The sequence below is a fragment of the Anomaloglossus baeobatrachus genome, unplaced genomic scaffold, assembly GCF_048569485.1.
Source record: "Anomaloglossus baeobatrachus isolate aAnoBae1 unplaced genomic scaffold, aAnoBae1.hap1 Scaffold_78, whole genome shotgun sequence".
Classification (NCBI taxonomy): Eukaryota; Metazoa; Chordata; class Amphibia; order Anura; family Aromobatidae; genus Anomaloglossus; species Anomaloglossus baeobatrachus.
This window is the reverse complement of record NW_027445162.1, coordinates 232,575-241,044: the sequence shown is the minus strand read 5'-3', so window position 1 is coordinate 241,044 and position 8,470 is coordinate 232,575. Positions and strand designations below refer to the sequence as shown.

At 43.9% G+C, this 8,470-nt stretch overlaps 1 pseudogene; it reads right to left on the bottom strand.

The window, feature by feature from the left end:
- Positions 1–2,849: 2,849 nt before the first annotated feature.
- LOC142288112 (U2 spliceosomal RNA) lies at positions 2,850–3,055 on the bottom strand (annotated as a pseudogene).
- Between the last annotated feature and the right edge of the window lie 5,415 nt (positions 3,056–8,470).

The following is an 8,470-nucleotide window of genomic DNA, read 5'->3' as shown; positions in this document are numbered from 1 at the left end:
GTGTTTGCTAGTATAATGGCTTACTTATAATTAGTTGGAGTGTGCAACGCAGGCAGATGCGCTCTGCAAATGTCTTGGCACTAGTGGGACTATAGCAAGGTCCAATAGCCACGTATAGGATGCCACTAGGTACACTGAGTGTTTGCTAGTATAATGGCTTACTTATAATTAGTTGGAGTGTGCAACGCAGGCAGATGCGCTCTGCAAATGTCTTGGCACTAGTGGGACTATAGCAAGGTCCAATAGCCACGTATAGGATGCCACTAGGTACACTGAGTGTTTGCTAGTATAATGGCTTACTTATAATTAGTTGGAGTGTGCAACGCAGGCAGATGCGCTCTGCAAATGTCTTGGCACTAGTGGGACTATAGCAAAGTCCAATAGCCACAGATAGGATGCCACTAGGTACACTGAGTGTTTGCTAGTATAATGGCTTACTTATAATTAGTTGGAGTGTGCAACGCAGGCAGATGCGCTCTGCAAATGTCTTGGCACTAGTGGGACTATAGCAAGGTCCAATAGCCACGTATAGGATGCCACTAGGTACACTGAGTGTTTGCTAGTATAATGGCTTACTTATAATTAGTTGGAGTGTGCAACGCAGGCAGATGCGCTCTGCAAATGTCTTGGCACTAGTGGGACTATAGCAAGGTCCAATAGCCACGTATAGGATGCCACTAGGTACACTGAGTGTTTGCTAGTATATATGGCAAAATTATAGATGGAAAGGGAGAAGGGGAGGGGGGGAGAGAGGAGGCTGTAATTGACTACAAGGGTATGAGTTATGAGTGATCATAGGGATAGTGTTACATAAGTGGAAATACCTATGGAGGACCGGATGTGTAAGCGCATACCTTATACAAACCTATAGAGTGCTGATGGGTGAGAGTGTGATGTTAGATATAAGACATCCTATAGTGAATAGTGAGCCGTAATCAAGTGCAACAGGGATATTTCACGTGACTATGGGAACATGGAAGGTAAAGAAAGGGGAGAAAAAACTGTTAGACAAGGTAATCAGACATAATGTAACCAGTTGATTAGACATGACAAACATGACAAATAAAAAACAAGGAAGAATGGAACTCCATACATAGTGGAACCATATATAGTGTGAACACGAAAAAGAACCGGGCGTTAGAAAAAATGTGCACGGCCCAATGAATCAAGTCGGTTCTTCATATTCATGGTTTAAGCCCTTGGGTTCCAACGTGCCCAGAGTATATATCCAGAAAGATTCCCTTTCTTTGAGCTTCCTAATTCTATTGCCTCCTCTGCGTATGGCTGGGACATGTTCGATGACTTGGAATCTTAATTGGGCCACTGTGTGATTATGCGTCACAAAATGGTGTGGGACTGGTAATAGAATCTGCTTACAATGTATTGTTGACTTGTGCTTAGCACAAAAAAAGGGAATCTTTCTGGATATGTACTCTGGACACATTAAAACCCAAGGGCTTAAACCGTGAATATGAAGTACAGACTTGATTCATTGGGCCGTGCACCATGTCACCATGTGTGCAATTGCATTGTCCAATGGCTCACAATGGTTATGCGTTTTCATTGGATGGATAATCGAAGCCATGTTTTTTTCCTTTCTCTTGGGTTTGTTGTGTGAGTAGCCTATAGGATTAAGTTAGTTACCGCAGGCAGTGGATTTAGCTTCCTGTCTTTGGTCCAGTGGTAGATTGATTGTTTGGTCTATGAGCTGTTATGGGTTTTAATCCAGGTGAATGCCCATGGGCTGCCTATAACTGTGTGAAATATGTAGTTTTACTGGGCTGGGATGAGAGAATCCATCGAAGCATGGTGTAGGGATTGTGGTTCCTGTGTGCTAAGAAGAAAGGCTAGCACCAGCCAGAAAGCCCCATTACAGCCAATAATCAACCGCTAGCCGCTGGAACTCGTTGCTCTAGATCATGTCAAACTCTCACCAAGCAGGAATAGATACATTAGCCCACCATCCCACCCAAAGAGCAACTTCTGCTGCGCAGCTGGCTTTCTAGGCAGCAGCGCTATTGTGATGTCAGCGGGGGACATTGTGACAAGCCAGTGTTCCGTCACTTCATGTTGTGCACTGTTCAAATGGAAAATACATCAACAGGCAGACTACAGAAAAGCTTACTGACAAAGGATAGAGAGGGGCTTTCTCAGAGGGCTTTTTACAGTTTGTCTATTCCCAATTAGCCGTTTAAGTATGCTTAATGAAAGTACTAATTCTTTCATAGGCCGCCCATTCTTAGTATTTGACGTTCCTTATATTGCGGTATCAGGCTTCGCAGCAGGTTGCAAAACATTCATCACCCATGACTGTCCCCAATTGGGCTCAGAAGCTAAATGTCTATCATGACCTCTCTTTTTGAAAGTCCAAGAGCAAGCAAACTCTTCCTCCAGGAGAGGGAGCCAACAGATCACTAAAGACATCATCATTGCTCAAAGAAAACACCGAAAAACAATGGAAGCTTTAATTGGAGTGGAATCTGATAGACAGCACCTGATGCCAAGTCTGCATCTTCTAACACCTGCAGTCACTGCAGCAGCTGAATCCAATGTGTCCAAAAGGGATCTATTCTATTCAATTGCAAATGATCTAGATAAGACTGAGAATAAGATACTGCACGGGACATAGCAGAGTTGGTCAAGTTGAGTGGAGATGAGTTTGCTATTTGGCACAGCTTTTGCATCAATAAAGCAAGTAAAAGGTGTGAAAGATAAAAAAAAAGGGTGAAAGTGTGAAAAGTGAATTGGCCAAATTGAGGTGCATATAAAGTTTTTGCTTTCTTTCAATTCACTAATGGGGCTCATTTGAATCAGGTGAATTGAGTTCTGCTTTTGGAAACTCGGTTAAGAAGGGGTGCACCGGTCCTGGAGGTACTGCAATACCAGGTCAATGCGTGGAGTGGACAGAGCAAGATTTTTTCCATCTCCTTGTTCTAAAAATCCATTTAATATATGGTCCCTAGAGAGGGGACGTATCAGATATTAAACTGATAAGAACAGATTTAATTTTTTTTTTTTCTGTTTATCAGTAGGACTTCAAAATAACAAAGGTGATCGCCTCCCGTTGCCTGGGAACCGTCCAGGCACAAGAGGGCTATGTGTCACCAGAAGGCACACACACTCCCTCAAGGCCGGCAGACGTGCAATCCCAGGCACCTTCCAGTACCGACCAAGGTAGCGTCCTCCGAAACTACACTTGATCTTAGCCAAAAGGCCGAGAAGCTATAACCCGAATTGGTTACGGCCTTGAGTGGCACCCTGGCCTATACCGGACACATCTTAGGGAGAGGGAGACAAACCCACGCCTACAGAAGACATTTTGTCACCCAAGCCAAACCCTTGAAAAGGCTGTTTTGCAGAGCAAAAACAAGGAGAATGGTGCTTTTTGCAGCCGCCGCCCACTGCAATGAATCTGAATAACTCCTCCTTTTGGGCACAAGCACCTCCCCTCCCCCTTGCAGTCTTTCCAATTCATGATACAAAAAGACGGACGGACAGGACAGGACAGGACCATCTGCCTGACTTTCCGTCACTGCCACCCTTTGCCATCCTTGCCCGTAGAAAGCCCTTTCATCATCCCCAAACCCTAATCTTTTCCCTTCCCTTCCCAGATGCGTCTCACTCCCTTTCATTAGGAAGTGAGCGCAGCCTTTTCTCCGTTCTGCACATGCGCGACGTTAAACACAAATGCGCAGGTGTGCGTTCCATTAGCCTCACTGCATTCCACTCCCATACAGGAAGTGGGCACAGCTATTACTACGGTCGCACATAAAAGAACCCACGGCCACCACTGCACATAGCTGACTCCACCACAGGACACCCACTTCTACACCAACGCAGGTAAGACAGGATCGGCACCTCTATGCTCCCGTTACAATCAGGCTCAGTCACCATGTGATAACGCTCTCAACTCTTTAGTTGCAGGCTCCCCTTGCTTCACCTCCACTGGCTGTGCTGCCATTTCCTCTCCCACCTGGAAGGTATACTTTATTCCACTATTTTCCTGTTTCTCTCTTCCCCCTTTTCCCATAACCTACTTTTATCTGCATTTATGGGGTATCTATATGCTATTTACATCATAGTTTTATTCATTAATATGGAAGGGAAGAGTGCCCATGAGAGTGTTGAACTGCGGAGAGCAAAAGATTAAGCTGCTCCGATTTGCCACCATTGATAAGCTGTTCTCAGTAGATACACATGCTATCCAAACAGCAGTATCCACCATTGCTTCAGCCCACCCATTCAGTGACAGCTCACCAAGTCAGCCAGAGGAGTGGTGTAAGGAATTACACGTAGGCACTGACTCCACACCTTCACATCACAAGAAGGGGGTCTATAGGCTAGTGCAAGAATACGAGCAAGTCTTCAGCAAACATCCGCTAGACTTTTGAAAAATAAAAGGGGTCAAACACTACATCCCCACAAGTGCACACCCACCCATCAAAGAGAGATATAAGCCAAATCTACCTGCACATTACCAGTGTACCAAGGACATGTTGAGCAACATGAAGGAGGCTGGGGTTATCCGTGACAGTTGTAGCCTCTGGGCAGCTCCGTTGGTCCTGTTAAAGAAGAAGGACAGCACCACTCCCCTGTATTGAGGAATAGCTAGCTGCATTGACAACTGCAAATTATTTTTCTACCCTTGATCTCACTAGTCACTATTGGCAAGTGTCCGTTGCTGAGGCAGACCGGGAGAAGACCGCCTTTGCCACCCCGATGGGTCTCTGCGAGTTCAAAAGCATGCCCTTCGAGCTGTGCAATTTGCCAGGAACCTTCCAGAGGCTGATGGAATGCTGCTTGGGACACCGAAACTTTGAAACGGTACTGCTATACCTTTATGATGTTATTGTTTATTCTAACGCAAACAAGATTTTAGGGTGTATAAAAAGGGAGATTAGATCCGATGATCCCAACGTATTGTTACCCCTCTATAAATCACTTGTAAGGCCACATCTGGAATATGGGGTAAAGTCCTGAGCAGGTTGATAACCATTGGTTTGAGCATGGTAGGGTGTAGTACGCATCTTCCTGCATCGGTAAAAGCTGCAGAAGTCCTTGAAGATTTCCGCTTCAAAGGCAGTGCCTTGATCTGTGAGGACTCTCTCTGAGTAGCCATGAGGTCTGCATAAGTGTGCTTGGAAGACCTTCGCTGCAGTATGGGCCATTAGATCTTTGACTTGTACCACAACCATAAATCTCGAGTAGTTGTCTACCATCGTAAGTGCATACGTGAGCTCACCTCGATATTCTGCAACAAAACTCCCTTTTTCGATTTCAGTTTCAGCAAACACTCCTCTTCCAGTAGAAAATATTTATCATTACCTAAGACAGTCATTCTAATGCATGACAATATTAAGGCAATTTAGTTAAAACTTGTTTTAACTCACCTTTAAGGGGATTGATGTATTTCATGGTCAATCCAGGTTTGTCAGTGATGGCACTGACATAATGTATGGCGTCTTTTTCGGGCGTTATCCTTTGCCTTTTCATTGTGAAAATCCAGTTGCCTATATCAAAGCAAATTCTACTACTTGTAAAGTATGCAGAAAATGAAATGTAGAACATATAACATCAACTGCTTAGGAACGCATCATAGGTTAGTACTTAAAAGGATATTGTCATGTTCTAGTCATAATGCAAGCTGGACATTTTTCATGTTACCCTGTAATCGCCGGCCTGTTCTAATGCTCACAAGCCAAGATATAGGCTCAGCTGCTAAGGCTTCCCTCTGCCTTCTGAATGAAAATTGAATATGTCTGGCTCACTGTGTATATAGCAGGTGCTCAGAAAAAATAAGAGTCAATTCAATAGAAATAGCTCTGGCACACTATAGTGATCAATAACGTAAGAAAAGAACTCTTAGAATGCTGAAAATTCTTTATTTGTGCAAAAGGATAATTCATCCAACGTTTCGAGCTTGTTTTTAGGTCTTTATCAAGGATAAAGTTATCTAAGATCATAAAGGGTTACAAAACCATATAAACACGTAATTAGTACATAGTACAACATAACAGTACAATATATTGCTACTTGAGAGTACAATGGGTCAAATGACCATGATGCACATACAAAAAAATTTTCCAAAGCCATAGTGAAAACATTTGTACTGAGGAAAGAAAATTTCCACATGACCTATCTGGAGAAACATTCTGGATCAAACAACCAAAAATAGTCAAGCAGGTAAATACACACCTATATGGATAACAGGATGATATGTGTTCAATTGTATAGCGTCATTGCCATTAAGGTACAAATGGAAAACTTGCAATCCTATATAGTGAAGGAAATGAACACATATCATATCAAAGAACACAGGAACATGGGTGTGAGAAAAACCTCAATGTTTATACTTTGTTCTTTATAATGGTGTGAACATGTATATGTCTCAGTACCTTATGAACTTGAGAATTCTAGTGAGTAGATGATGAAAGCCTATTCCAGAACTGGAATCGGTAAATAATTGTAGGTGGAATCTAAATGAAAAGATGGTACAAGTGTTATCATGACACTTGGGCTATAACACAATGGACCGTGTGACAAAGAAGAAAGGAGAGAAAGAAGAGGAAGAAAATGGAACTACCTGTAACATTACGTGATAGTCACTGGTAAGTATCACTTGACAATTCAGGTGAAAAAGGATTCCTTTATTAAAGGGTTCTCAGTCGCCTCAGGATCATGAAATACTAGGGTAAATGATATGAGAATGGGTAAGAAGCACCACTAAAGGAAATATGAGATGCAGGACATATATCTATAAACCCCTGAACTACATGATAGAAATAAAAAGAAGAAAAAAGAAAAAAAAGAAGAAAGAAGAAGAACACATAGAATGCGGAAAGAGAATGGGTACAACTACCTGAGTTACTGCAGGGAGGCCCCTGGTAGGTATTGTGAGGGTTAGTGGAATTCCTTCACTGAAGGGTTCTCAGTTGCCTCAGGTTCGTGAAAAATGCTATAGACAAATAATGCCCGGAGAAAAGGGGTTCATATACAGCGAATAATGGTAATACAAGGTACATGTGTCCCATGTAATAGTATAAATATATATATATTGTACTAAGCTCTACACCAGAAATAGAAAGTAGTCCCTCTGCCTTCTGTCTAGGTGCCCTGAGTTATGTCCTGTAAACTGTCACAGTGACCTAGACACACATGTGTAGTAGGGGAATATCCCTGCTGAGATGCCAGTGCTAGAGCACTCGTTTGCTGTGGAGTTGAACGCTATGTGAGCAGTTCTTACCTTCAATGAGCAGAAGTCTCTTTTTTCAGATTTCAATATCTCTGTGGGTATCTGGCAGAAATATGGAATACTCTTTACTGCTAAGACCCTGTACACCACTCCCACTAAAGGGGGCTTTACACGCTGCGACATCGCTAATGCGGAGTCGTTGGGGTCACGGAATTTGTGACGCACATCCGGCCGCATTAGCGATGTTGCTGCGTGTGATACCGATGAGCGATTTTGCATCGTTGCAAAAACGTGCAAAATCGCTCATCGGTGACATGGGTCTCCATTCTCGATTATCGTTACTGCAGCAGTAACGATGTAGTTCGTCGCTCCTGCGGTAGCACACATCGCTCCGTGTGACACCGCAGAAACGAGGAACCTCTCCTTACCTGCCTCCCAGCCGCTATGAGGAAGGAAGGAGGTGGGCGGGATGTTCTGGCCACTCATCTCCGCCCCTCCGCTGCTATTGGGCGGTCGCTCAGTGACGTCGCTGTGACGCCGCACGGACCGCCCCCTTAGAAAGGAGGCGGTTCGCCGGACACAGCGACGTCGCCGGGCAGGTAAGTATGTGTGACGGGTCTGGTCGGTGTTGTGCGGCATGGGCAGCGATTTGCCCGTGTCGCGCAACAGATGGGGGCGGGTACCCACACTAGCGATATCGGGACCGATATCGCAGTGTGTAAAGTAGCCTTTAGTCACATGACCAAGACTGTATCTGTGTCCCTACAACACACTTGAGACAAATGTGTGTGTGAGCCTGCATTGTGGGGTATATATAATATATTATAGAGCTGGGAAGGATCATTCTAAGCAGTGAGCTGTTCCAGTATTTGTAGGAAAATACCCAGTAGAAGCATCAAACACAGCACCAATACCTCCCATCAGTATTCCACCACAGTGCCATGTAACCCATGCCCTACACTCCCATCTACACCAATACTATACAGGCACAAACTAGTATATCTGACTAAAATTCCCCAAAATATGAAGAACGGCCTATAGTTTAGTGTGGATATAAAATCTATGTGAGCAGAGCTAGAATAGAAATCACTGATCGCATTGAAGTCATTCTGACCATAAATCACCATGATATCAAGGTGAGGAGTTGTGTGTTACTGCTGGGAGGAAAGGGTTAACAGTGGAATATTAAGGTGCATTTCTGTGTGCAGTGTTACTAGTCAATGTAACAATTCAGTATGAGCTGCTCTTGGTGCCGGGGGAGGGAGATGCTCTCCTGAG